The 14,870-nt window shown below is 37.7% G+C and overlaps 1 long non-coding RNA gene across 1 annotated transcript in view; it reads right to left on the bottom strand.

Annotated features, from left to right (window-relative positions):
* The window catches only part of LOC122810233, a 1,589,896-nt gene that overhangs the window by 317,401 nt on the left and 1,257,625 nt on the right, over window positions 1-14,870 (bottom strand). The gene's annotated exons all lie outside the window — the stretch shown is intronic.

Here is a 14,870-nt window from a genome sequence, read left to right as displayed (position 1 = left end):
TGGTGGTAATTTTGGAGATCCTTCTTGCTCATCGAAGTCTGTATCTTTGGTAAGAGACTCCATGTGGGGAGTCTAAGTGCCTTCTTTTACGTCCTCTTCTGAGGCACCTTCTCTGTGGGATGCTCAAGAGAGGTATCAGAAGAGGTGGGGGCCACCTCAGGTGGAAGGCCCTGGATATTCTTCGGGATGGGCTGACCCTGGACAGGAACGGAAGGTTCAGTTCCCAGATCCGATGAGGAGTGATGGGGTGGAACAGTAGCCAAAGAGATCAGGTCTCTGTCCGCAGAGAAAGACTTTTCTATGACCTGGAAAACTGAGAGACTCAGAGAACCCCTGCCCAACTCCATCAGGCCCGAAGCCCTAGAAGAAGAAATGACAAAAGCCTCGGATCCACATTTCCCAGATAGAATCAGACCTGTGCTGTCAACAGCCAAAGCACCGAGGGGAGGAGACGGCTCAGATAAAATTGGAGCAGAGCCTCTACCCTCAGACCAGACTTCAACATCCCAGATCTGAGACCCACTCTGATCCAAAGATCTCAGAGCAGAGACATCTCAGGATAACAGTTGGAGTGAAGGAAGTTAAAGTCCTTGAGTCCGATACTGAATCTGTTGGCTGGCTGAGGTCCTGGGGCTCTGATACCAATTTGCCAAATCAGAGGAGAGCCTACATTGGCCGGGATGCTCACAGATCCAAGAGAGATCAGAGCAGACAAGACCGCCATCTGGATCTGAGCCCTGATAATCTTCCTTACTATCCTGTCCACATCATATTCTGAAAGGCTTCTGGGGGATCTGGATGAAGCTACAGACAGTGGGTAGGACTGGTGTGGAGTTTGCAAAATTTTTGTTGGCACAGTGGGAGAGACTGATCAGATGGATGAGCCCAATGACCGGCTCCCAGTTCAAGGAGCCAAAGTCCTAGACTCTGATGTTAAGGTAGAAGGTAGTGGAGAAAGAGTCTTCTGATCCAACCTCCATGGATTCGAGGGACGAGTAGGATCTGGAGGGGCTGTGGTTGTCATGTGATCTGAAATAGATAAAGTCTTTGACATTGATGCAGACAGATTTGAGTGAGCTTCTGGAGCTGCATTGAAGTTAAATCTGAACACTTTAGAACTTTAGCAGGAGGCTCTGATGAACCCCTGGGGTGCTTATGAGGACGCTTCTCAGTGTCGGAAACAGAACCTGGTATAACCTATTCAGGGGTGTGAGGCCCTGGAGAAGAAAGAGTGGATGGAGGCAGAATCCCTTTTAATATTAATTTGTTATGCCTATCAGCAATCTCTCTGAAGTTGAACCCCTTACAAATGGTACACTGAGACTGTAAGGGTGCCACACCTAAACATTAAACACATTTCTCATGCAAACCAGAGTGTGGCATTTTATGTCCACACTCTGAACATCTTTTAAAACCTGTAGGCTTATCCATATCTGCAAAAAAGGAAACCTCTTTTCTCTTTCTCTTTTTTTTTTTTTTTTTTGAACAGCTAACAAACAACTTTAACAACAACAACAACTATGATAACTACAACAACAATAACAGCTATAAACTATAACTATATAAACAAGAAAAAGGGACTTAGATTGCCCTAACACCAGCGAAAACTTAGTGGGTGGGAGGAAAGAAATGAAAAACACTTACTAGAGAAGAAAAGATCACACTTATCTGTAGAAGAGATTGTAAACTCTAACTAGCTGCTCAAGTACTGGAAAGTACGTCCAATGGGAATGGCGACAAATGAGATCTGAGGAAGCTTTGCTTAGGGCAGAGAATTGTGGGTAGAGGGAGGAGCTCGAGCCTGGAAGCTGAAGTCTGTAGAAGGAGGCCGAATCGGATCCGAGGATCGGATCTGTGAAACATATGTGAATCAGAATGAGAAGGACAACATCAGCTACACCTGTTGAAGCATATATGTCTATAGACATCTTCCATTAACTAGTTAATCAATTTTGGAAATGACTGGAGTGTGCAAAGCTACATTTTAAGCACTGTATGCATCGCTTCCATTATTATTCATCCACTTGACTGACCCAGTGGCTCCCCCACCTTCACCCAATTCACTCATTTATTCCTTCTGACGGAAGACAACTGGGCCCATGCATGAGCTCACAAGCCACCCCACCCCTCTTTCCCATATCACACTGGGCTACGTAATTCTCCCTGTTGTTCATCTGAGTAGCTTTGAGTTAAGTTGTAGGTTGAGGCCATCCTCTCCCTGAGGTAACAGCCTTACAGCCCATTCATTCCTTTGGCTCAGCTCATTAGTTTTGCCCCTACTGAGAGGCAAAGATCAGGTAGTAGGGAGCAGGCCAGTTAGCTTTTGCCCCAATCCCCTACCATGGAGCTCCTAAACCCTTTGACAGTTCTCTTGAGCTCCCCTGCAGCTGCCTAACCTTAGGAAAGCATGCATGTGTCTTCACTCACACATGGTATTTTCCAGCTTTCTTAAGTACTTAGCTCTGCATAACAGGATGCAGTTAGCAGGTTTGTGCTCTGTAGGTGCAACACCTAGAGCTCTTCCAATGTGTCAGCCAAGGGGCAGACACAGCTGCCTTCCTAACCCCAGTATGGCTGAGCTGACAATGTTCACTCACTCCTGCTCTTCTCTTTTTGCCTCCTCCTAAGCCATTGCCACTAACTGAACAAAGGTTATCTGGTTCACACTCAGAGATTCATCCCTTTGTGCTATGGGGTGGATTACTCATAACAAATCATTGTGCACTTCTTGCTTTATGTGTACAATCTAAGAATTTCCCAGGGTTCTCAGTGTATGCTCAAGCAGAGGTGGTGGCGTTGACTAAGTGAAGGATCTATGGTCTAACATGCTAACTTGTTTTGTACTGACTGAACAGGACTTTGTTCTGGAAGTTTGTACCTCTGCAGGCTTCAAAATGATTACTGGTTTCTGTCTTAGTTTATTTAATCATCAGACAGTGTTGCTGCTTCAGTTAGCAGGCAATCTGTTTACATGTTGTTTGTCTTTTCGGCTTTTCCCGGTTAGGGGTTGCCACAGCGGAACTCCGGTCCGCTAATGATTGGCAGTCGATTTTTTTGGTGCAGAATTGACAGCCCGACGCCCAACCTTCAGTGAAGGCACGCCCATTCACGCATGTCTTTTGGAGGCCACTCGACCACGGGGAGGACATGCAGACTCCACACAGAAGGCACTCCAGCCAAGAATCGAACAGGAGAACCTCTTGCTGTGAGGTAACAACGCTACCACTGTACCACCGCTGATAGGCAATCTGTTTACATAAAGCTTGCAAATCTATTTTTGTAAATTCCCACATGACCTGATGTAAAAAACGGGCAAAGCGATATTGTCCTTAAGTCCTTGTTTTATGAAACATAAGGTATGCACACTTTTTTTTTTTTTTGAAGCTAATCAGCTGCTTAGCTACTTATTTCTTTTTTAATACCTTTATTAATCACTTTGCAAATATACATTAATATAAAAGAAAATGAGCCATATTAACTCATTCACTCCGGAGCAGCTCAGAAAATGCTGAATGCTTACTTCCACCATAGAAACAATAGTGCAGCCCGAGCTCATTTTCAGAAAATCTGTTTGTAATACCATACAGAAAACAAATGTTCATAACTCTTTAACCATAAGAGCTACACTAAATATGGAAACGCGAAAGTTGTTCAGCAGATGCTGACCTTTCCAAAAGTGTAAATGTTGATAGCGCATATTTTCCACATTTTTGGTAAAACAAATCACAATATCTTGGTGAATGTATCATGTAGACCCATACAATTTGTAATTAAGTTGTTTTTGAATATTAGCTTTAAAATGACAACTTAACCATTACTGTGTTATGCTCCTTTATGGAGATATTCACAGAAATATGATTAATATTATATTTCTCATAACTGATAAATAAACAAAGCATAATATCTCATCACCTGTAAAAGACAGAGACTACGTATCAGTGTACAAGTTATGCGGCTCAATGTCAGCTTCAAAATGATGCCTCATTTGTGTCTTCACCATGCTCCTTTGCAAAGATATGGGCATAATAATGAGAAATATTGCAAATGTATAATTTTCATAATCCTACAAGTCTAAACAAACTGTGATATCTGTGCATGTGTACAGCATACAGACACAGTTCTTTTACCATGTTGTAAGGAGTAATACTGTATTCAAAATGAGGTATTACTTGGGACATTGACATCCTCCCTCACAAAGTTATTTACCAAAATATGTAAAAATCATAATTTTCATAAACTAAGTCCTAAACAAACTTTGATATCTGTACATGTAAACACCATACAATAACAGTTATTTTACCATGTTGTAACTATTAATACTGTCTTCAAAATTAGGTATTATTTAGCACATTAATATGCTCCCTTGTAAAGTTATTTACCAAAATATAAAAAAAATTCATAATTTTCATAACCATAGTCCTAAACAAATTTTGATATCTGTAAATGAGTACATCATACAAACACAAATATTTTATTAGGTTGTAAGGACTAATGCTGTCTTCAAAATGAGGTATCACTTGGCACAATTACATGCTCCCTGGCAAAGTTATTTACCAAAATATTAAAAAAATCATAATTTCCATAACCTAAGTCCTAAATAAACTGTGATTTCTGTACATGTGTACAGCATACAGACACAGTTCTTTTATCATGTTGTAAAGACTAACACTGTCTTCAAAATGAGGTATCATTTGGCACAATTACATGCTCTCTAGCAAAGTTATCTACCAAAATATGAAAAAAATCATAATTTCCATAACCAAAGTCCTAAACAAAATATGATATCTGGACATTTACCCAGCATACATACACAGTTCTTTTTCCATCCTATAACTATTAATACTGCATTCAAAATGAGGTATTACTTACCCTGATGACATGTTCCCTGATAAAGTTATTCATCAAAATTTGAAAAAATATCATAATTCTCATAACCATGTTCCCAAACAAACTATCTGGACATGTGTGCGGCATACAGATATAGTTCTTTTTATATCTTGCAAGTACTAATACTGCCTTCAAAATGAGCTACTACTTAGCATGCTGACATGTTGCCTGACAAAATTATTCACCAAATATGAAACAATATCAGTTCTCATAACCAAAGTCCTAAACATAATGTGAGATCTGTGCATTTGTCCACCATACAGACACAGAACTTTTTCCATTCTATAACTAACACTGCCTTCAAAATTAGGTATTACTTACCCTGATGACATGTTCCCTGACAAAGTTATTTATCACAATAGGAAAATAAATCATAACTCTCATAACCATAACTATAACCAAACTGTGATATGCGTGTAGGATGTTCAATTACATATTCTCTTGTACATGCCACTCTCTTCAAACAGTTGTTCTTACTCAGCACGTTCACAATCTCCCTACCACAGTTATTTGCCAAACTAAGAAAAATATCATGATTTACATAACACAAATCATAATCAAACGGTTACACAACTCAAGAGAAAAGCAAAAATGCCACATAAAAGAAGTCACTTTTAGTGCACAAAATCAAAACATCAGCAGAGTTTATATGAAAGTAACAAAGCAGCAATCACAAGATAAAGTTACATCACTTAGTTCATATTCTACTTCCATATTAGAGAACTATGTGTAGCTATGCCACACTGAATGAAATATACCTTTAGTCCAATGGTCATTCAATCAATTGCCATTCAGTATTCAACCAAATGCCATGAACTCCTCTCATCTTGGGGGCTTTCAACCATTTGAATTCAATCATTTGCCATTCAGTACTCAACAAATGCAATGGAACCCCCTCATCTTGGCATTAGTGACAATTTAAATATATCTAAAACAAACGATCTATGACAATGTGATCATTCCTCAAAACAAACAAAATAAATAAATAAATGGATTCACCACATAGCTTACAGAAAAATAGCCTTAGTAAGAAAATTAAAGAAGCCACCAGAGGTACAAATATATTGGATATGCTAAAGATTAATGGTAAAAATAAGAGAACAATGTCCCTTTGAAACCTATGCTTCCATTACTTGATGGTTACGCATTTTCTGCAAGTTTAAGTATTGCTAAAGAGAAAGATACTAATTAATTTTAAAATTTTCATAGTTATGTTTTGACTATGAATTATAGAATGTCAGAAAAACATTTATGTGAAAAACAATAAATAACTCCATATTTTATCTTATAATTAATTTAGAAAGCACATTCATCATACTTAGTGGATATATGTTATGTTCAACTACCTTCCTACTGCCTTTGTGTCATCCATCTCTAAACCTCTCGAAAAATATGTCCACACACAATTCTTCCTCTACCTTCTTGAAAATCAGCTACTTAGTTCCACACAACATAGGTTTAGACCAACTCACAGTACTGACGCTGCTTTACTATCCTTTATGGACACAGGAAAAGCACGTGACTCAGGCAAACTTGTTTCTTTTTTATTTCTTGACCTATCAAAAGCTTTCAACACTGTTGCTCACCCTATTATCTTACACAAGTTTGTTGACCTTGGTCTATCCTCTCCCTCTCTCAGGTGGTTTACAAGCTACCTGTACAACAGAAAGCAGGCAGTCAAATGGCAAGCCTCTCCTTCTACATGCCAACATACTGCCATTGGTATCCCCCAAGGCTCTATAGTCAGTCCTCTCCTAGTCAATGTTTTCAAAATTAACTGTTTTATTTCTCTAAATAATGTGGCACAGCTGGAAAATGATATTTCTAGCATTTTCTCTAAATGCTATAAAATAACGATACCATATATAAAACTTCATAGAAACAAAATAATAAAAACGGTAAGCAAATATTTTTCATACACAGGAAAAAGCTGTCAAACGATGTAGACTATCAAACAAAATCCCTAAAATTTCACCATTTTTAGATAAATGGCAAATGCTATGTTCCTCACTTCACGTTTAGAAGTACATACTTAAATATTACAGTGAACATGAATTCTGTTAGTTGATAAGACTTGTACGCAATGCTACAAGATTTAAGTGCCCTCTCATTACTTCATCATCCAACTTCAAAGATATGTGCTAAAAATCTTCACCAACTGTACCGTTTGCTTCCTGACCTGAACAGCCAAGGGCATTTATCTCAAACCTCAAAGAGAAGACTTATCAAAGATATTTATTTAGTCAGAAAAGCAGCTACAAAATAGCATTGACAGTTTGTCTTCGTAACCATGCATCTGACGTCTCACATTCAAACCCCAAAGAAAGTGTCTAACAGCCAGGCTAGAACCATGCATGTTGTGAAAATGTTGCCTAAGGGTTCTCTGAATGGCATTATTTTACTTGAAGCTTCTAAGTTTAGAATTCCTTTTAACAGTAGAGCTGCAATTAAAGAACTCAACCCTACATCACGTAGGGTACATGCCAGCAGTACCACCACTAAGTAACGGACAAGATTAAAAAAATGCTCGTAAAAAAAAAAAAAAAAAAGGAACATATGCAGCCATATACAGCAAGTTTGGGTTGAGTACATTTCCTGCAGGCAGATTACGGGGGAGTAGAAATTACAGGGGAAATGGAGTGCACAGTATAGCCTGAGCGAAATTAATTTAGAGTGAAATGAGGACTTACCTTGGTACAAGGAAGATCTTCATTGCAGCTGTAAAGCACTTGGAACTTTCAGGGTTTCTCATGGCTGTAAGTCGCAGGATGAATTACCGGTGATCTGCTGAAATGGTGAAGAGAAATGTTCTGTTACAGTAGATAGAAGGATCCAGTAGCAATACAGCAAATAACAGAAAATGAAAGGGAATTGCTGCTGGAGGATCCTCTATTTATTGTAACAGAACAAAGGAAAGTTAGGTCAGGGGGTGGAGGTGTTAGGCAAGTGGCGGCTTGGATTGCAAGAATCCGATTGGCTGCCACCACTTACTTCCTGCAGCACAAATAGAATCGGCTTTCAAGCAGATACACAGTGTATGGCAAGCCAAATTTATTGTAAATTGCAAATAAAAACATGATGTTAATCCACACTGAAAATTAAGTTGAGAAGGTACCTGACAAAGTTCAGGTACTTTTTCAACTTAATTTATAACAGTGGAGCTAAAATTGTAATACAAAGTTAACGGCACTTGTGGAAGGCACTCGGGTGAAACAACATAACTTTTCTGGCGTCAAAGGGAGCGCTCGGGTGTAAGCACAAAGGCGCCCTCAGAAGGTACTCGGGTTAATGAGTTAACATGCTTCCAGTTACTCACATTATACATCACATATGTTCTTTTTTATAACTATCATCAGTCCCATGCCATAAATTCCTCAATTCCTGCCTTCCCTTAAACTTTAATCCTCCTCTAGAACATTATGTTGCATGTATTGTTCCCACAATTTCCATTTATTTTTATGTAATTTGCTCCTTCCCTTTTCAAAAGATCCCACCTCCGATTCTTTAAACTCTAATATTCAGCACTTTGAATACAGTTTGTTTAGACTTTGATTTCTATTTTCCAGAAACTGTTTTTTTGGCAGCTAACATAATTAAATTTAACAAGGCTTTACTACGTCTAGTCAATTTAGATCCTGTATCCCAGCTCAAAAGTATTACTTCCTTAGTCACACCCATTTGCTCACCCATTATTTCTGACAGAGTACTATGCACAGAATTTTTAAAATCTGCCAACTCTTTACACTTTCAAAACATATGTACCCAGTTACCTCTTTCTTCCCCATCACACTTCCAATGTTTATCATCTATCTAAGGAAAAATTCTTTAGAGTCTGCTTGGGGTATAATAATGCCTATGCAAACACTTCAAAGCAAAAATCCTAAACCTTCTAGACTTTGTTGCATACTTTGGAGATATACATATATCCTCCTATTGCTCCCTTGTAAATTGCTTATCCAGTCTTTCTTCCCAATCTTTTTGAACCTCCTCTAACTGATTCTTATAGTTATCATGCAATATTTTATATGCCCTACTAATTATTCCCTTTTTAACAGCAGCTTCTGATCTACATTCAACTACAAACTGTACCAGAGCAGGTCTTTCACTTAGGATTCCCCTATCAGTTTCTCTTTACCTATACTCTGATATCAGTCTCTGGTAAGGAAGGGAATTTCTAGCTTGCAGTCCAAATGTCTTCTTGGCCTCATGTCATTCTGTTACCTTACCCTCTCTAATTATTTGTTCCCAATACCTTGGTTCCTTTGCCAGTTTTCTCCAGTAAATGCTAGCCCCCTCTTGCCTGTTCTCTGCACCCCTACATGCAGTCATCCTTATTGGCAAAATCTCTTTTCTCCATTCACATGTTGGCTTAGTTGTTGGAATACTTTCTGCTATTTTATGAATATAACATTATCTATGGAAGTTGTTATTCTCCTTAAAGGTCTGCATCCAAAATCCCATTCTTTCCTAATTTCCTGAATAGCCCTCCTGCTTCATCATCATCATCCCTTTCACTTTGCATCATAACTTTCTGCATGTGTTATGTACATGAGCCTTAACTGTGTAGTTCTAAAATATCCCTTCAAAACAGGTAATGATAAGCTCCATTGATTTATTGGAAGGACCAACTTATCCCACTTAACCCTTGTCCTCTTCCCTTCCCAGATAAATTCCTTCATCTATCAATTATTGTCAACAACTTCTCTGTTTGATAAAAACATACTTGACATGTATATAAAACAAAATGGACTAAAAACATTTTCAGTGCTTGTATCTTACTAACCAAATCCATAAATAAGAGCTTCATTTTTTCAGTTTTTGTATTATCTTTTGTTTAGTTTCTTCCCACATACCCTTAGCTGCCATAATAGAAGCCTTTGTAATCCAAACTCCTAAGCACTTCATCTTATTGTATCCCCATAAATATGGGTTTTGCTGAACCAATTCATGTGTGGGCACATAATTTATGGCAATAACCTTTCCTTTATCTTCATTAATTTTATATCCTGAAAAGACATGAAACTCAAAATGTTCCACAGCACTGAGATGTATTTTTTTATATTTAGCAGGTACAAAATAATATTTTCTACAAATAAAGTGAAATGTTCCTGATTACCATACAAATTATGGGTCTATATTACCATATCGAATGGTAAAAATGTCGAACACTCACATGAGTGAAAATGGATGAGAACGAACTTGCTATTGTGGGGGGCTGTGCCCCCCACACCCCCCAGTAACTATATATTCCAACTCCGAGGTCGCACTACAGTGAGGAAATGGCAAATATTCCAATCCTCGCTGTACTCTGACCCCAAAAAGGCAAGTTTGTTCCTGTCCATTCATCCATTTTCGCTCATGTCAGCGTTCGACATTTTTACCATTCGATATGGTAATATAGACCCACAAATTATATCCTTGAATTTCTCAATCTCTTATTTTATTTGCGAATGTTTCTAAATATAAAGCAAATAAAGGGAAAATAGGACCCCTGCCTTGTCCTGCTGTTCAGACACAACTTATCAGAGAGGAACCCACCCACTTTAATTCTTGCCTCAGATCCCTCATATATCCTTCTAATTAACCTTATTATTGTATTAGGGAATGCAAGTGCTCCCATTATTCTACTCAAAATCCAAGCTTACTCTGTCAAATGCGTTCTTTGTATCAAGACCCACCAATAACAGTGATATTTTCTTACATTCTGCTTCCCTCTGGATCATCTTTGTTCTGTTAATGTTGTCAAATGTTTGCCTCCCCTCCACAAAACTACTTTGATCTATACCTTTCAATTTTGTCAACATCTTTGCAATTCTTTTAGCTAATACACACATAACCACAAACAGTTATACATTTTTAATACACACATAAACACTTTGTAATCATGAATTAAAATTGAAATGGGTCTATATGAAGCTGGGTTTGATGGGTCTTTACTGTCTTTAGCTATTACAGCCACCACAGCTTTCTTCAAAGATGTTGGTGCTTCCCTTCCTTTTAAAATACTGTTAAATAAAACCTTCCAGATCATTTTTAGTTTCTTCCCTCCTACCTTTTCAGACTTCCATAGGAATACCATCTGTTCCTGGTGATTTTCCTGCAGATTGATGACACAAAACCATTTTTATCTCATTTCCTTCTATCTCAATTGTTCATTGTTGAGCCTCATCTACCTCTCACATGCTTTATGTCTTCTATAAATATTTCCATTTGTGCTCCTTCTTGATTTCCACATTTCTGTGCTTTATAAAAATGTTCATAAAATTTAAAAAATACCTCTAATATCTGTACAGGAACTCTGGTTATTTTCCTTGTTAAAGGCTCCCTAAATGTGGCAACAGCCCTTTCTACATTATTTTGACTATGTCATTGTGCTAAAAGTTTTTGTGCAATGGAGTTACTATGAAAAAACAGTTGCTTAACAGCAATCTTTCTACACTCAGGCATACTATCCAGATACTTCCTCACCTTCTCTTTAGTACTCTACAGTTGCTTCTTCTTTTTGTTCTGTAAGATTTCCCTTAATCTGCAATACTTTAACCTTTACCAGCACCTTTAAATAATTTCTATGACTTCTTAACCATATCTCTTTTTCTTTTACTTCTACCCTTTTTTAAAATGTCATTTTCATTTTACCTCAATCACTAGCTATAAATTCTGAAGAAAAATCTGTCTTCCCTAATAACTCTTGAATAGTTTCCACCCCCATTCCTTCAATTCCTCTTTTTTAACAGTGTGTGGAAGAGCCAGCATCTCATTTTTACTTCAGTACCCTACATTTTTAGCTAAGTTTTTATTAGTCCATGATCTGACATGATTATTGAATGTGTGCTGAAACTTTCAATTAAATGCACATTGCTGTGAAATATAATTTCTATTTAGTCTAGCCCAGTTATTGCACCTTGGGGAATAACATGTAAATTCTCTCCAAGTTCCTTCTACTGAATTCAGATCTTCCATACAAAAGATATACAATTAGTGTCTCTAATCATCACACTATGTTCACACTGCTAATTAAGCAGATTTATCTAAACAGTTAATTTTCACATTAAGAATATTAAGATCAGAGATAGCAGGACACAATTCAACAAATGCAATACCTTGTGCTTTGTTTCATGGAAATATAAAACAGTGTATGCAGCTATTCCAGGATATTAGATGTAAAATATGGATGTTCTATACTGTCTGGATATCTAGACCTCAGCATGTCCACCAGTTCATACTCTTCATGAGTTTTTTGAATATGCATAAACTATTTTCATGTCACTCTGTTGACTGATCATTTATGATGAGGATGGGTTAAATGCCTTGCTGAACTCTCCTGCTGTGTAAATGGGAGGGTGGTCATGATTAAAAAGTTTAATTTCCTGAATAAAGGAGGACTGTCAATTCTGTGCACATAAACCTTAATAATCACAACCCTTTTCCTATCTGTGTTGACCATGTAGCACAGACACCTGCTAGTATGGCCTCCTCTGTGTCTAGTACCACTCACCTCAGTAGTTTGCTAAAGATTATTGTCTCCGCCTCTTTTGGGCTCTAGTATAGGTGTTGATGATCCTACCTTCCATCTATAAGCAGAGTTCCTACTTTCCCTATTTTTTTAAATGTTGTCTCCTGCAAGAATAGCACTTGAAAATCTAATCATTTCAACTTATGAAGGACTTCCTTTTATTTAAGATTAGTTCTTACAACTCCTATAGTTTGTAAGCTCACTGTGAACTTATCCAAAAGCTTATCATCCATCACTTAACAATAATAAAAACAATAGTAAATGATGAACTGAAAGCTAATGTATACATAAACATTATGAGCTACAAGGTGACTTCTCTAGAGTCCCTCAGTGTTAAAAGGTATGGATGTGCTTGGGGGAGAGTCCTCTCACCCAAGGGTAGCTCCTTGTTCAGAAATATGAGTTCCATATTACTGCAATATACAATATTTTCCTTAACAGTTTTGTTGCAGAGTAAGAAACACTGAACATTAAGGTGTAAATAAAATACACTAGCTATAAACAATTGTGCATACTTTAGCTGTTATTGAAATGAGAGAATCTAAGAAGGTGTTGAAGGGATTTGTAATTACAGAATGTTTAGTCCAGCTGAAGTAGTAAAGAATATGAGACTGTCTCATCCATATTTGCCAGGCCATTAAAATATATGTTTAAGACTCAGATTACCCATTATCACTTCAGGTGTAAAGGTGCAAGAATATACATTTTGTAGAATGTGTATGTACTTAGTTGAATGAACAGGCACAAATTGGAGCTGAAGAAGTGGATGGTAACTCAGTCTCCCCATATCTCCCTGTTGGTTTACTGTCCTTTGGGTTCTTAGAATTTGTCTTTCAATGGTATGCCTAAATTCAATGATGCACTGAGTATTTTCCTTCCATGATGGGAAAGACAAGGAGATCCAGTGCTTTTTACTGGAGAAGGAATTTTAGATGTGGATCTAGACTTTTCAGGACATTTTTGTCTGAGTAGCTCTGAACATTTAAACAGGAGGCTAGTGGTCTGCTTCTTCTCTTTTCATGAGAGTTAGAATGCAGAGGCTGCTTCATATGTTCGAAACTTCTGTTTTGATCCACAATGCAAAGGGGCAGGGTGCTACAATTTTTTTTCCTGCTAAAATAATTCTTTCCTTAATTCATTAAAGGCTTTTCTCCACCAGAGCTCTGAATAATCTGGGACAATCTTTATATTTCGGTTCAAAATAATTATATCTTCTTTTCCCCAGCAGATTTCAAAATCATTTGACTTTTCTATTATCAAGTAATCCTGCTATGATGAATTGTAATTTGTCAGGCATATTGGATGGTGGCTTTAATGGACAATGGGCTCTTCAAAATTCAAATGTATTTTTTGTAACTCACTCAGTTAACAGGCAGACATGTTTGAAGAAACTTCACAGGATATTTATTCCTTAGTCTACTTTTGATGCTCAAGATTCTAATGCTGTCATGCCTGGACATGCTTTTAAGGTCAATCGATTTGTACCACTTTTCTACTCTTTGTGGTGGTGTAACTGTCTGCTGTTGGTGTGCAGGCAGGGCATGCTGGTGTGTGAAAAGGGCATGATCATATTCCCTGTGTAGGGGTGCTAGGCATGACTTGTCCTTCCAAAGGCACTGGAAAGGTGGGGTGGGGGGAGTTTCACACGTCAGCTTGTTTAGTCTGTATCAGATTTAGTTAATGTCTAGCAGTGTTTTGAATATTAACAGGTACCTTTATAACTGCAGTTTTGGTATTCAAATTTTCAGTTTCATTGGTGTTTTGAAATACTTGTGGCATCAGCAAATTTAAATCTTGTGATAATCTGGAGATTATTTCACACCGATTACCTAATTTCTCACTCAGTGACTAGGATTTAAACCCAAGTAACACAACACATTAGGTGAAATTAAGCATTGAGTAGAGAGGGGCAACTCAGAGACAAAGGCTGTGCCATCGTGCACCCTACCAAAAGAGCATAATTGGTATTTTATTCAATTGACTGCATAATGATATGGAAATGAGCAACATTATGGCAAAGTGATTGATTATGAGTAGAAATGAGGGTAAACAACATGGTAAAGTAATTCAGAAACATATAAAAATTGTGTGATGCGCCACATCCAGTGGCGGACTTGTACACTGCTGTAGACCAAGATGTTCAGATTGTTTCAGGCACAATTCCATTGCCCAGATCCCTTCCTTGGTAAGTTTCAATATGCTCCAAAGACCTGGAGCAATATATTTGCTACCTATATCATGCTGCACAACACAGCAGTATGCAGATAGTTAAAACATGTGATTACTATTGGAAGGCCAGACAAACCAAGGCTTAAAGCAGAGAAAATACTGACTGAAGAACCATTAGAGAAACCATCTGAAGGGGAAGACTATGTGAGGCAGAAGCATGCACAATATATTGCAGCACTAACAAAGAGAAGGCATCGGGTTCACAACTGTCAGCCAGAATAGATGAAACAAAGTTTAAAAC

The sequence above is a fragment of the Protopterus annectens genome, chromosome 8.part1 (genome assembly GCF_019279795.1).
Source record: "Protopterus annectens isolate FY-2018-M chromosome 8.part1, PAN1.0, whole genome shotgun sequence".
In the NCBI taxonomy this organism is placed as follows: domain Eukaryota; kingdom Metazoa; phylum Chordata; order Ceratodontiformes; family Protopteridae; genus Protopterus; species Protopterus annectens.
This window is presented reverse-complemented; position numbering and strand designations above follow the sequence as displayed.